Raw genomic sequence first — 16,534 nt, 5'->3', positions numbered from 1 at the left:
TCAAACAGCTCCCAAAGCACTACACTTTACTACATATTCTTCTAAAGCAAAAATCAGTAATGGATTTTCTTATCTTTAAACAGTGCACTAAAAACTGTTGGTGTGCCAGTCAGCCAAGGTAATTAAACCAACATCAAGTGAAGTTTCCAAAGTTACCTCTGAGCCATCACGTATTAGGTATTGCCTATGAAATTCACATGGCTGGGTCCCACCTTGCACTTCCCTACATCACAACCTGCACCTTACAAAGTCTGGCACAGAATCACCTTCCAGCACATACCATCACCACCCCCATTCACATGCACAGGTTTGGCATCCAGCTTTACTGAGCTGTAGGAGGTGGACACTCTGCAAACAGCCAGGCTCTCTGTGGTCCCAGCTGGGCTGTAACTCCAAGAGAAGCTGTGCAACAAATACACCCTGGCAGGAGAAGCATTGTATTGCTTGCTGTTCCTCCTCATGCCACACATCTTTTCCTTCCCTCCTCCCTCTCTCTAGCCCCTGTTACACATGCTGGGGAGGAAAGGAAGAGTAGGGCTGTTTTGAAGCCCTCTTTATCCTCATCTTTGTTCATCCACTGTGCTGAGTGGTACTCAGAAAAACTTCATTAACTATTAAGAGGAAGATGCTGTAGATGTAGTTCTGTGTGTCAAATTGCAATTTTGTACCATCATCAGTCATAACTGTCTCGTATGCTAACTGGTGAGAGAATAGTAATTACTATGTAATTTTGCATGTTTGTTCAAAATTCTTGCAACTATGCTAAAACATTACTACTGTTAATAGTGCTGCACTTTTAAATATCTTTTTATATAATCCTTTTAGAAACTGAAAAATTGACTTCAAAATCACTTCCATTTTAAGTTGAAAAGAGGAAACAGTGTTTTACCAAATTGAAAATATCAAAAAAATGTGCTGAATTTATTTTATTATAATAAATTATATTAAAATCAACTTTTCTAATAATAATGCTTTAGAAATAAGATACTAGTTCTTTTTTACAAACAGACATGTTCAAACACTATAAAGCTTCACTATATATGGAAAATTATATATTATTTCCATTTCTTAATGGCAATATATACTTCACACTTTTATTTGAAAGAGGACAATGAGATATGTGTTTTATGTTCAGTTTGACACAGTATGGAGCTACAAATAATTGCTGTAATGTAAAAAAATAAAAGTAAATCCAGACAGAGTAAAGAGAAGATAGATAAGTACTAGAGAAATATTAGTTTCTTCTGGAAAACATAAAAAGAGTTTAAGCCCATTTTCAATTTAATAAATAACCCATCATAATCCAGTATGATAAAACCTAAGTTCGATGTAGAAAAAAACAGAATAAAAAATAAAGATTATTAACTTACTTAATAACAAGACAGAGAAATACACTCAAAAACATTTTATTATTAAAAAAATAAACCTTTTGGACACCTTCATAAAATTATGCTATACTAAAGAAAATCATTTAGAAAAAGTATAGTCACAATTGGAGCATAATATGCAGGTACATTTCAAAACTAAGTTAAAAAAACCTTATTAGTTTTTGAAATTGTTTTGCTTTATCCATTCCTTCCAGGCATTTCCCCAGTAAACTGTGATGTCACAGATGGGCCTGACAGACAACAAAAAGGATGCCCTCCATCCAAACAACTGTTGAGCAGCAACTTTTAAAACATAGTCAATAGAAGACTCATTAAAATAACAACTACATATGTGACTGACTACAGCAAATCCATGAAAACCTAATGAGATTTCTGTCTGGGAAATTAACCCTTGACCACATTTTAACCCCTTGATGCTGATGCTTTAAGAAGATTAACAGTACTTATTTTATCGTGATGCTAGCGTCATATAACAAAATAGTGTATAACAGCAAAATTAAAAAGAAAAAAACCCAAAGTTAATAGGGCAGATAGTTGCCCAACACTGTTTTTTTGTAAAGCCTTTGTTTCAAATGCAGCATCAAGGACTAAACCTTAAATCAGGAAAAAGGAACATACCAGTAGGAAGAAAAAAAGAAGGTGATAATAGTAATATGTGAAACTATGAAATGTGGAATCAAAAGTACATGCAAACAAGTATCTTCAATGAAAAAAAGAAATAAAACAACAGAGCAATCCCAGTTTGACTGTATGAATTACCAGCACATTGCACACATCATTGTCATTTAGACCTAGAGGCCTGAGGCCTCCATAACGAGCTGCATTTCAATGTCTGTTCACCTGATAATGCAATGCAGGGCAATTTTCAGAAAACATTTATGTACTAGAAAATTATGCTACACAGGAAAATTAAAATTAAAATATTTCACAAATAGTGCAAGAAATTAAGAGTGCAAGAAATTACAACTGCAGACAAATCCTTTATTGCAATGTGTGCCAACCATATCCTGGGCTCCAGGAAAAAGGTGACCAGGAGAACAAAGGAGATTATTCCCCTCTACTCCTTTCTCGGGAGACCTCACCTGGAATACTCCATCCAGCTCCAAGACTCCCAAAATAAAAAAGATGTAGACTTGTTGGAGAGGGTCACTAAGTTGACCATAGGAGTTGAGAACCTGTCATATGAAAACAGACTGAGAGACTTGGAGTTGTTCTGCCTGAAAAAGAGAAGGCTCCAGGGAGAGAGACCTCATAGCACCTTCCAGTACGTAAAGAAGCCTATGAGAGAGATGGAGAGTGAGTTTTTACAAGTGCATACAGTGACAAGACAAGGTGGGACCAGTTTTAAATTGAAAGAGGGCTGCTTTAGATTAGATTTTAGGAAGAAATTGTTTACTATGAGTGTGATGGGGCACTAGAACAAGTTTTGCAGAGAAGTGATGTATATCCTATCCCTGGAACTGTCCAAGACCAGGATGGAACTCTGAGTAACCTGGTCTCAGTGGAAGGTATCCATGTCTATGGCAGGGAGTTTGGAACTAGATGACCTTTAAGGCCTGGTTCAAGCCAGGCCATCCCATGATTCTATGAAAGATGAAAAGTAAGTTAAGTTTAATAATATTTTCAGCCTTCATCACAACCAAAACTTCAAAGTAGAAAAGCTTTAGAAAGGAGAAGGGTTGGCCACTCACTTAGAGCACTGACCCAGTTGTTGGAGCAGAGTAACCTCAGTATTGTTCTGGATCTCCAAGTGGTCTTCTGAGTAATTCCTACACAGGGAGCCCCTGTTATCTCACTGGGGGTTTTGTGCCTATAAAGTGAGATATTGAGCACCGAGTTCTTAACTTGAAAAGTACTGTTGACAATAATAGTCTATTACTTTTGATTGTGGAGATACTGGCTTCATCTAGCTCCTTGGATTGTCCTAATCTGGTTCCTTCTGAACTTTTGAGGAGCAAAAATGTTACTTGTATGTGTGAATTTCAATGACAATTACAGCACAACAGGAATGTATCATCTGGAACTGTGAATCCATGATCAGGACATATTCTCAGCTCTCTGTGCCAACACAACCAAAGCAGCAGGCTCTAGTGCAAAATACCAGAGAACAACTCAAATGACTTTTTGACTGAGTTGTATAAATCATCTTAATCCCCTCACAACAATACTCATTTTCTTACCAACTGAGAAAATAAAAATAAAAATAAAATTATACTATTCTAGGACCTAATACAGCAATGTATGAGCCACTGGCAGAACAAACCAAGTTAAAACATGTAAATGTAAATTGCAATAGGTTCTTGCAGGGTCAGTGGAGTTTCCAGGTTTCTGTCCTTGCAATTAAATTAATGAAATGGCCAGCCATGATAAAATGATAATGAAATAGCCTAGAAGTCACTTGAATATCAGGCCAGTAAAAGAATTTGCACATAATCTCACAGATGGCTTTAATTTGCATGTCCTCCTGTATGGATACCAAGAGAGAATTGTGCAAACACTTCAGAATCCTTCACATACTTCATGTGAGATTTCTGCCCCTCTGTAGTTCATAGAGGTTGCAGAAAACCTCAAATCTCTTGATGCAGTTATAGTCTAAGGCAAACATGAAGCAAGGAAGAGGAAGAGAAATGCTTAAAAATTGTGTTTACTGAGTTTGCTGGAAAATCTCTCGTTTAGAAGTTGTTCAGTGCACATTAAATGGTTTTGGTCATCCTTTAAGCCCTCCTGAAACTCAGAAGACCCAAAGATGACACAACATGCCCTTTCAGAATTACAGACTCTCGCTCAAGATCACTATTGGACATGCTCAGAGCTTGGGCACAGATATTAACATAGCAGCAAGGGGTCTGTAGGAAAAAGCAATGTCATTTATTAAATGAGTGGCTATAATGACCAAAAAACCAAACAAGCTTATAGAGTCAAAGAAGGGCCTTAAGCTTATTTTCTTTCTTTTAGCAATTGCATCAGCTGGGTTAGTAAAAAATATTACCTCTCTCTACAGTTGTTCATTTGTGAATTTTGATAGATACAGCAATGATCAAAACTATTACTACTAGCAGACAATGGCTATATCGATATTATATCGTATATATATATATATATATGTATGTTTGAAATCATAAACGTGTATAACCATCAGGACCTAGCCATCCACTTTCACCTGTGTGCCATCCTTAAGCCCAGATGTCTGCATACAACACCTGAGTATTAAGACAAGCAACAGAAGAGTCAAAGAAAAGGGACAAAATCTAAACACAGCTCCACGCACATTAAATGACAAGATACTGAAAAGCAGATGTTGATTACTAATAGCAAGAAAAAAATTAAAAGACAGAGAATAATATTTCTTAGGGTTTTTTAGGTAGCAAAGACCTAGTAAAGATGACAAAAAGACCTAAATAAACCAAGACATTAGCTGAAAAGCACATTTTAAATGTTGTTTCAGAAGCACACCCTGCTCCAGTCTACAGTTAATTAGGAAGTGACTTTGCTATTAAGAGGCTGAGGCATGCCTGTGTTGCCATTGGTGTCCAGGTGAGGAATTATTTTTTTTGTGCCCATTTGCAGTAGGGCATGTATTTTGTTATAGAGTAGATAATGTAGGAGAAACAGACTGTCTTAACTTCTATGAAGATAATGAGATCATATGCATTATATTCTCACTTTTGCCATATTTAATATGTTCTCTGTCTTTAGTTGCTGAGAAAGATAGCCTGTGTAGCAGGGCTTTGTTGTACCTGTAAAGGTGCTGAATAAAGATGGTGGTCTCTGCCCTAGAGAGCACAGCTGTTTGCTCACCTAAACAGAAACGAAAATGTGTTCTCCCTCCTACCCAAACCCAGTATCCTTGAGAGGCAGAAGTAACAAAATAGACAGTAGTTATGTATCACCTCTGTCTGTGCCTAGCAGATGCATTTCAAATTAGAACTTTTAAAGCAGCATTTGAAAGAACACAACATATGAGGTGCTTGAGCTTACCATGAGACCTTCTCCCATCCAATGCAAAAAGTTAGAAGAAAATGTGGGGCACTGCAGGCTGTCATTACTGCTTTTATGGCTATTACAGCTATTAGAGAGCTACCTAGAGCAACCAATCTTACACTCAGGTAAAATTATAATGCAAGGAGCCAAAGATGGGGTGTGTCTACAAAAGGGAGTTGAGAAGAGCGTGGAAATCAGGAGAGGACAGCAATACAGACAAGGAGCTAGTCCTTGGTAGCAGTACATGACACATGCAGGCAGAGATGCCAAAAGAGAAAATGAAGTTCAGATACAACAGAACTGTAGATAGAGAGTGACTGGGAAAAGCCAATGTTTGCAAAGTTTAAACTGAGGACTAAACAGCTATGTTGAGTCATGTGGCAAGTAAATTCTTCCCTGGGAGGAAATGCAAGGTAGGAAGAAAAAGAAACAAAAAAATGGAGACTAAAATTATATGTACAGGTGTAATAGGACACACAGGAACTACAGATCAGAGTCCCACCAGACAAATTCCGCAAGTCTTCACAGAAATAATAAATGCCACAAAGGAGATATCATTTGAACCCTTAGAATTTATAAAACACAGAACATTTAGAAGCAGGAAGCGATCTTTTCATTTGGTGAATTTAATGTGCTTAAAAACTTGTATTTGCACCTCCCAAAATCTGTTCACAAGATAGAAAAGAATAATTATACCTGTTTTTCAAAAAAGGAAAATTAGGCTCTTGCGAGTATACCAAGGATCAATAATAGGGACAAACGTTGCATGCTGGGAGGATTTCAGTAATATTCCAGGACTTCATTTCTTTTTTGACCTAGCTATTTTGGGTCACCAAACTCAGCTCTGATGTTAGAGGCTTCTTCCACATAGAGTGCGCAAGGTTACCATTATTCACAATTTTGCAATTCATTAGTTTTCAGTATTTGAAAAAGAGGGGAGATGGGAAGAACATGCAATCTTTGAATGCTAGGATTTTCATTTTTGAAAGTATTATGTTTTAATAAGGCATTAAGTTACTGGTTCTTATTTCATTTTGTCATAAAGATTTTTTTTCCTATTTTGAAGATTAAATAATACTTTAAAATGTCCCACATTCAATCAATCAATCAATCAAGCAAGCAAGCAAAAAAAGGAACTGAAAGTAGGAGGTGGAATTCAAGCCCTGATATATGGGCCAAATGGGGCAAATATGCTCTAATTCCAGCTGCAACTGCTGCTGTTACAACTACAGGTTCACCATAGGGAAGCAAGCAAGGTGAAAAAGCAAGCAGGTCAAAGGAAGCTGCTGAGCTCTTGCTCTCTGAAACATTGCTGTGAGTTCACACAATTTTAGTCTTTTCAAGACTGTAGAACCATAGATGAATTCTCTAGTCACTTTCCATGAATGCATATTAAAAAAAAAATCAGTTCTGTAACTAAAGTAAGACATCTTCTGAAAACTGTCTGCTGCCTTAATAAGTAAACAGCATGTACACTGTCCCAAAAAGCAAGGATTCTTGTATCATAGTAACATTTTATGGTCGTATATTCCTTTCTAACACACTGCAGGCTGAAAAAAATATCTGTAAATATGAAAAACAGTTTTTACATAAGAAACCCTCATAAGCCATTCTGCTCCATCTATTTCTTTGTGCATATTTTTCTACTTATTAATTCTGATCATAAAAAGTGTAACTTAGAGCAGAGATTTTGAAGACCAAGTCTGTACATCATCCTATTTTGTTTTAAAAGAGGAGAAGGGGTACAGAGATTGAAAAATCTTCGACTGATCTTATTTACTCTTCGCTGTACCTTTTTATTTGGTCTCTGTATTTCTTAGGTTGGCATAGTATTAAATTGGGTGGTACCTATTCCACATACAAGTTTGGAAACATCACAGACCAAGGCTTAAAAGTAACTGAAGGGTTTTATCTGAGGGTCAGTGTCTTCAGGAAAAAACATACTATTGTGAAAAAGATCCACAGAAGCAGCTTCTTTTAAAATATCACGCACAGGCACAGCAAGGGTTGCACAAAGTCCATGACTTTTGCAAAAGAGTGTTAAAATAATGTATAATAATAATAACAACAAAAACCAGCTCAACAAACGCCAGTCAGTCTGAAAGGAAATTTTCAATTGGGCAGAATTTGAGCAATGAAATGCCAGAACAGAGGCCAAAGGAATTGACATTTATTTGATTGTGTTTCAAAACCATATCTAGCTTGAGAAAGAGGGAAGGACAAGAAATTAACATCTCTAAGAAAATCAGCAATATAGAAGCTACAGTTTATGTTTGATAGGACATTGAGTATTTAATTACATTATACCATTAACCTAAGATTTAAAATACAAAAGTCATATTTGGCTTTTGAACATAACAGGCTTGACCGGCACTTCTTTTTCCAATTTTGATTTGGGTTCATATTTTTTAAAAAATAATTTTACTTTAGGTTTTTTATTTATTTTATTTATCATAATTCTAAGTTTAGATCTCTTTCAGTGTTTAGTGCTATCCTTATTTTTCTTTTTTAAATTTAGAGGCCTGTACTACACTTTGAATTGGAGATTAATTAAATTCCTGATAAATCATGCTCTAACAGGAAATGTTGGAATCCCATTGTGAACAGGGTCAGACTACATTTAAAAAGAAATAAAAAAATTCTTCTCATTCACTTAGAATCCAGTGCAGATAAGAACAGAAGCTCGGAATGACATAAAATTCTTCAGATTGTAGATTTGCCCCAGAAAAACCGAAAAATATAAGGCTCCTTATATCTAAGATTACAATCTCTGCAATCTGGTACTTTGTTGCAAACTCTGTTGAATCTTTGTATTGTCATCTCTATGCTTTTGATGATAGCCTAAGGAAGAAAGATGTTTTCTATTCACATTTTAGAAAAGAAAGCTCAAATTTACTAAGCACAGTCCCCTGAGTAACTGTAATTTTTTTTTCCCCCTTCAGAGAAGGAAGATACAAATTAAAACATACTTGAGTTATGGAACTTTCTTGCTTGCTTTCTTCTAACGTCAATTTGTTTTACCAATTCTGATTACTAAATTTAATTGTGTAAATCCAATTCATTGCACAAAAAATGTACCAAGTTTTTGAGGGCTTGCACTTTACTACAAGACAAAGAAAAACCTTCCAAGGAGGATTTCTAAGTTGGTACAATAATTTTGTTGCTTCATTTTCTGGGCTGGATGCCATTCTTTACCCTCAAGGTCTCTTAACAGGGTGGCAAAATACTAATTTCAGAAACTAAAAGGTACAGGATGAAAATTACCTTTGCCTCCATGAGAAGTACATGTCATGACCTTAAACATGCCATCTTTGGTACATGTTCCTAGGATGACATAGCTGAAAAGGAGCAATAATATACACAAACAAGCACCTGTGTACCCAGCCACACCTAAAATCACTCAAAAATGAAATATTCCACTCATAGCTTTACCCTTAGGATAGCGAAAGGAGGTGTACCTGACATATACTGGTTAGTTTGATAGAATACTCTTGGACAGTGTTCAAAAGCTTAAGCAATAAGGAAATTGTTACGTCTATGCATAATGTAACTCATACACAAGGATTCTATGTTTATATACATGAAGTCAAATTAGTTAGAAATACCAACAACTAATTACAATGGTAAAATGAGAAAATATTCAAGTATTTTGGCTGAATCACATAATAAAAATATTGATGCCCATAAAATACAAATCTATATTCTAGAGTTTAATATCGCTATTCTAGAGTTTAATATTGCATCCACACCAGCAAATGCAAAAAGGGAGGAAGCTAAACCTTGAAGCTGAGTGTTTGAAAAATTAAGGAAAATGTAATTAGCAATTATTTTTTTAAAATAGAAGGTGAGATGACCAATGTCAGGGATGCTGACCTTATTTCTAGTAGTAAATAGTACAGTAACAAAGGATGATGGAAATAATCATTGATGATTCTCTAACTGTTTTAGCTGCCATCCTTACCAGAAAAGACCAACTGTAGACTGCTGTAGACTGCACAGGTTTCTTTTTTAGAGCTCAGGTCACCAAAAAAAAAAAAAAAAAAAAAAAAAAAAAAAAAAAAAAAGCCAGTATCTGTAAAATTACTTCAATAGCTTTAGCAAAGGGATGTGGTTTCACCATATACCAACTAAGGGTTGCTTCCTATTGGCTTGTGATTCTCCAGGAGGCACCTGATGATACAGAAATAGTTTCTGCATAAAGCAGCTTGGGTTCTTCAGTAGTTTTTCCATGCCACTTTGCTGCAACAGTGTAGTAAGTAAAGATTGTTAGAGATAAATTACTATAACTTCTAAGGGTTTCCAATTTATCCTGTGGCTCTTTCTAGCAATATTTCTTTTATTGCACGTGATGCTGTCAGCTAAATGTGACTTAGTGGGTTGTGCAGCCTATCAAATTTTGCAAGCTGATTTAGAAAGCCCTTATCAGAGCTTAAATTCAGAGTTTTCTCCTGAAAACATGAGCATGTCCCTATACAGAGCTAAGAGAGACCAAATACTTATGGCATTTTCTTTAAAAAACCCCCAGCAAATGAAAACACATATCTTGTAGGGAACTGAGTACTTCATGAAAATGCTGGAATGGCAACTCAAAGTATCCACACTGGGTCTTTAGAAAGTAGCAGTTTATATGAGGTTTAAATAGCAGAGAAATCTGTGCTGCCAGTACTGGCTGACAAACATCCCTCAGCTTTTCCAAGAGGAACATGTCTATGGGAAGAGTTCAGTTGACTCCTGATGAGCATTTAGGTTTAGGCTTCTGAGCAAAAACTGTCAACATGAAAAGCATTCTTGCCAACTATAGTGGTGCTTTTGCAAGACCACTAAACACAATTTCTTTTTTTCTGTCTGAATATAGCATTTTTTATATTTTTCTTGCTTTCCATATGGATATCATCTGCTGTTCTGAATGCTTAATAGGAACATAACAGGAGCATATTAAGAAGACCTCTCTTATCTGTACCAACATCTCCAGAAGCAACTCTTGTGAAAATATTACACATCACACTAGAGTGAAGCACTAAACCTAACTCACCTTATCATGAATACAAAATCACATTCATCCTATTTATCACTGCTACGATAAATTAGTGAATACCAAGAAGGAAAAAAAAAAGCTTTCTCGCTTACTTAGACTAATGATGATAGTGTCACGTTCTACTTATTAATAGCAGGGGTTTTTAATAGTGAAATAGTAACCATTATTGTAAAAGAGAGAGCTGTCATAAGTATTAATTATCAAATAAGCCACATCTAGCACCCCTGAAGATGAGATCTGGAAAACTGCAAGAGCTGATCAATTCACTCAACAGACATCAGCTGAGTGATTTTCAACATGATGTGGGAGGATGGTCTGAGTTCTCTTTTTTTTTTTTTTACATAAGAAATAAAGTTTAAGAAATTTTTAAAAAATTAAGAATTTAAGGGGAAAAAAAAAGTTAAAAATCAAGGTCAAATTTTGTGAGTCAGTCTTGGAGCAGACCACATTTCACTAATTCTAAATCAAAATCTACCTTGTCAATACAAAATTAACACAAAAGTTCCCATTTTTATTTTATTTATGGATACTAGTCTAACTAGCCTAACTCATATTATTTTTCTTGTTCTGAGTAAAGTTTCCATAGGGATGGCAATTATGCAGAATGAGCTCAGGAATATTGTCTGGTATGATAACTAAAATGCTGTCCTGGGTAATGTCTGGTGTAAGTGGTGTTAGTGGGGTCTAGTGGTCTTTTCATGGGACTAGAAAAGGACATAATGTTATTTAGTTTCGTACCAAAGGACAGAAGGCAAACCTTTGCATTATCTACAACCTTTATGTTCACTGAAACTGGGTAGAGGAAGAACGGGGAAGGGGAGGTGTAGAATATCACCTGGGAGGTCTCATTTGCAGGAGTTTTTTGACCCCCTGGAGAGGTGGGCAAAACAAAAAGCATGTGCTGTAAAAAATAAAATCATAATATCAACGCCAGATAAATAGAAGAAATGGGCATAGGCAAAATAATAGGTAATTTACATTTTTACAGTCTGAAATTTTGTGTAAGACCTTCATAAAAGACTTCAGAATATCAGAGAAAAGTTTTGTAATATGTTGACGGAGATGTAAGGAAAAGTTTTATTCACTTTCAAGTCAAAGTGAATTTTGTTAGATCCCAATTCACACTGCACACACTACTGATGGAACACTAGCACTGCATTTACAGTTGGGCTTGATTTGGCTTGGTAAGCTGTATTCATTGTGAGTTCAGTTCACCTACTTTACCTAGTATTTTGAGTAAACAAAGCCCTTAAAGGGAAAAGAGAATGAAATTTAAATATTTGTGAGGGTTTTATGGAAAATGGTATATTTTGCTTTACTGCAGCTGAGCAGAAAATGTGTGAAGAAACAAAGAGAAAGCAGCAGAGTACATTGCATTCTTAACCATATCAAACCAGAGTTCCAGAACTTTTCCATGCTTCTCAGAAACATCATCCACACAAGGAACATAACCCAGCACGCTGAGGGACAGAAGCTGGGACCTCATTCCTGCAAGTAAGAATCTAAATAGTTTCACAGTTTAAGTGCTTCTGAGAACATAGTTTAGCTCTTTGGTGTACCACAAGTATGCAGCCGTTTTGTTAAAAAGTCCCAGCTGTATAGTAATCAGCATACATTTCTAATCCATCCATTCTCTGTTATGAAATGCCAGTAGAGCATAATAGAGAATTTTAACAAGCATCCACTGCTTTCAGTTATAATCTTCAGTTCAGCCAGCTTCTTGTTTCTGTAGGTGATGAAACCAGTACACCACACAGATTCAACAGGACTTATAAGTCTTGGATCTCTAATACTCATTAGAGAGTGATTCACTGGGACAAGATGACATAAAAGTAGGAGGATTATAAGAATGCCACCCTTGCCCAGTAATACTATTCAGAATTACACACTGTCCTTGTTGCATATTATGATAACAGTTAGGGTGCTACCTAGCATCCCTCCCTCTGCCCTTCACTATCACAGCCACAGTCAGCTGTAAGAGCAGAGATCAACCCTTGGCAGCACCACACAGACATGCAGTGTGGAGGGGTTGTTGTGTTAGGTAGTTTGGGGTTTGTTTTTTTTTTTTTTCAATATAAAAACCTGGGGAAAGTCTTAAGTATGTTCTATTTTTTAAAGAAAAGTTATATTCATAAGCAGTAGAACATTTTTTTTACAGCACAGGCAGCTGTAAAATGGAATCTGACAAAATGGTCTGTTATTTATCTGCACAGTGTCATTCCAATTTTGCCAATATCTTAAGGCTAACTTCCTGCAACTTTTCATCGAACTGAGTGCTTTTCATTTCTCCTCTTTGAAAATGAAAATCTTTACATTTTAAAACATGAGTAAGTCTTCAATAAGCAATATTATTTAAATGAGAACCTCAGCTACTCTATGCTGAACCCCAGAAGGCTTTGCCAACCTTATTATTTGGCAGACATGCCAAAGCACACAGTGTCCCTTTTCCAAACTACATGGCTGTTGATAGACTGTAAGATAGAGGCTACAGAGAAACAAGGCAGATAAGAACCTGTGAGGGAAATTTCTCAGTCATGAAATCACACATATGGATGGTTTTTCTTCTGAAGTCTCTGAAGAAACATCCAGTTTTTAGACGTATGGACATGAAATGGATCATTCTGTCTTGACATGTGAAATCACATCATCATTCAATCAATCAATCCCTGTTATTCATCTGGATATATTGTGCAACCCATCTCTGCCAAAAAGATGCAATGTGAAAATTATTATATATGAACATATTTACAAAATGTTAGAATAATTCATTGATGAAAATTGACAATTGCGACTTCAAATATTTTGTAAGAGAAGCAGCATATTTAATCGTAATAATAATAGTAACAATAATAAACCTAAAATTAGTCCACTAATAGTTTCTTTTAGTAACCTGAAGAACGATCGGCATAATTTTAAAATTCTCATTATTCATAAAAGAAAAATTCCTGAATAAATGATTCCATTTCAGTCCTATGTGATTCTAACCACACCAGATTATAGTTTCTGTGACCAAAAATTACAACTAACTCTATTTAAAATTCTTTTAGGGACCAGATTGTTAACAAAGAAATTGAAAATAATTAAAATATTTCTGAAAGGTAGTACAAACAGAGATTGAAAATTGTAAGTGCAGTCAGTACTTACATCTCAGTAACTACACCTTGTATGTTGGTATATAAATGATGGATTTTTGAAGTTTCATCACAAAACACAGAAATGAATGTAAGTTTATCTGCCTGTAGTCTCTGAATTTTAGTCTAAAAATGAAGCTCAGAAGTATTTGTAAACTATTTGAGAAATTTATTTAGATATGTACTTGTGAAAAATAAATGTTTTGTTTAGAGCATGCATTCATACAACTCATTAAAAATTTATTAAATCCTTATGTTTTTGAAAGGAAAAAACCTATTCAGAGTCAAAACTGTGATTTTGACAGATATAAAAATGCCTAAAGATGGACAACTAATTCCCAACCCATATTGAAATCAATAGGGGCTATGCATTACGAACATATTCAGAAGTCTAAAGACAAATATAAATCTCATAATAAATGTCTACAATTTGAAAGACAATTGTATTATCAATTTATGTGAATGAAACTGTGTTCTCGAAATTTAATCCACATCTGTTCAAGCATGTAAAAGTGTCACCACTTCATAGACACTCCCACATAAAAACCTCACTATACAGTAGCAGTGCTGTATACTAATTTCCCTAATGCAAAAAAAAAGAAAAATTCCCTAAAAAACCCCTCCCCAATAAAACAATAACAACAACAAAAGTAATTCACAGTATGTCACAGTCTAAACACTATTTTCTGCTTTGACATTTCTCTCCAAGGATGAATTAAAGGAATTTTTCACCAAAATTTCTAAGGATTTTGAGAAATATTTTAAGAAATAACAACATGGAAGGAAAAGTACCATTTTTACTTCATGTTGTTATGTCTATCAGATTTTAAATACTGATGTTTTTAGGTAATGTCAATTATTGCTGAAGCTTTTCACTTTTTTTTTCTATTCTTTTGATTTGACTGCTCTTCAACTAGAAGAGTACTTCCTTGGGAGTTCATGTGTGACATACAACCATAAATATCTGGCATCTTTTTCAAAGCGTAAGTTGTGGTGCATCTTCTAAACTATACAAGCATATAAGCTTCATCTCAAGAATCTTAAAAGTGCTTAAAAATCAATAATTGAGTGTTTTGTAAGAGCATCATCAACTCTCTAGTGATGACTTAAGAGGACTTTGAAAAAAGGTCATTGTGTAATACTTGAGAAAGTATAACTCCTCTCACCTTCAGCATTAAAGCGCCTCTTCATCTTAAAAATAATTGCATAATAATGCACATGAAGCAAATAATTTACTTCCACATATAGATATTGCATACTGAAATAGTGCCCATTGTTGGATAATTAAAATTTCATTGTAGCCACTAAATACACAGACAAGTGAAAATTTTTGATATATTGTTTGTGCAAACAATGTAATCTCCATCTGTATCAAGTCTAATTCTCTAAAAGACTACAGTGCTCAAAAATTGGTGCAATTCAGTGCACTGTGGAAAGCAAGGGCCTTCAAATACATGAACAATGGTGCACTTCAGACTACTGTAATTTGTTTTTGTCTTAAGAAGGCTTACTGAACTGGTTGCACATCGCTACTTTGGCAGAAAAACATAGCTGATGGACACAAATTAAGCTTTGTTGCAGTCATTGTTCAGGTGCTCTATAAGTTCAATTCAACACATTCACCTATACCTAAATTGACAGGTAACTTTAAAAGAAGAAAGAAAGATTATGCCTATTCTATTGACTTCCTCTAGACAAAAGGAGCAGAGTAGTAGGAATTTGCAATTTTTCAACTTTGGCAACAAATCGACCTACACTTACTTTAGGTAAGCTTTTTTTGGTCTGTCCCTTATATCTATATCTATGTAAATCTGTATTAACTTGGTAGAAACATTTCTGTTAATTTCAGAAGGGTTTCATCACATTAAATCCCAGTTTTTTACACCCTTCCACTACATCTTTTCTAAGGAATATTTACCCTAATGTCACATATAAAATGGTGTAAAATAATTACAGTAAAATTTGCCTCCATAAGTGAATTTTAAATTTGTAGTATTGTGTAGGTGAAGGTAGGGAGCTGCCTGTTTTAAACTTAGTTGGAATGGAAGCTATATTTCCCTGGAAATATTTAACATTAATAGTAGGTTAGCAATTTGGCATGAAGGGTTACCTATTTAAGTCTCATACGGTACTTAATTGTGTTTTATTCCCTTACACATAAAATCTAGAAATGAAACATAAGCCAAAGAAGAGAGCATAAGCATTAGTTTTGAATATTCAACTATCTTGGCTTGTGTCATATCATAAACATGCTTCCAGCAATTCTTAACAATTCATACAAACCAGTCACACTAAGAAGCTTCTTACTGTTTCACTGTGAGGATGCACACTGTGACAGAGGCATTTTTAAGAATCCAATTTACTACTCTTTCCCTGAAGAGCAGGGCTAAAATGAAGGGATGTCAGGCAACTTTGAGAAGTTTTCCACTAATCTCAGGACCTGAGGCACCAGAAGGGTTTGATCATCTCAAGATGCATTCCCTCAAACTGGCTTCAAAGCCTTATGACCCTCTGTTTCACTGGACACGTCTATAGTAAATTGTTGAGGATATGCAGAGGAGAGTGAATTGAGTTCCATTGAAACAATAATGTGGTTGTGGACCTATATACAGGTCTATAGGTGTGTCTCCATGTTGCAAACCAATATCACTACACCTTATGCCATGTCAATACACTTCACTGCAAATTTCAATGTCTCTGCTCTTAATGTTCCATTTTCCTGCTTTACATCAGTTATTCCAAAGGAAAGCCTTCAGAAAATATGCAATATTGTGGCACACAGGTAAATGGAACGGAGTTGACTTCTTTACAGATAATGGTAATTAATGGTAAGAAATTTGTCACCATAATTTTTAAAGCAAAGTTAGCAATTGTACATTCACTAATTCAATTCAGAAGAACAAGTTTTCCTGGGAGGTTATGTTGTGTTAGAACAATCAAACACCTGTAAAATACCTGTTTAAGGAAATATGACTGACTAGTTGTAAATGACAAACCCA

The 16,534-nt window shown here is 35.2% G+C and overlaps 1 protein-coding gene across 5 annotated transcripts in view; it reads right to left on the bottom strand.

The window, feature by feature from the left end:
• ETV1 (ETS variant transcription factor 1) overlaps positions 1-16,534 on the bottom strand; it is a 115,747-nt gene that overhangs the window by 68,268 nt on the left and 30,945 nt on the right. The gene's annotated exons all lie outside the window — the stretch shown is intronic.

The sequence above is a fragment of the Chamaea fasciata genome, unplaced genomic scaffold (assembly GCF_029207755.1).
Source record: "Chamaea fasciata isolate MVZ Bird 193981 ecotype frontalis unplaced genomic scaffold, bChaFas1.0.hap1 SCAF_1, whole genome shotgun sequence".
Taxonomy (NCBI): domain Eukaryota; kingdom Metazoa; phylum Chordata; class Aves; order Passeriformes; family Sylviidae; genus Chamaea; species Chamaea fasciata.
This window is presented reverse-complemented; position numbering and strand designations above follow the sequence as displayed.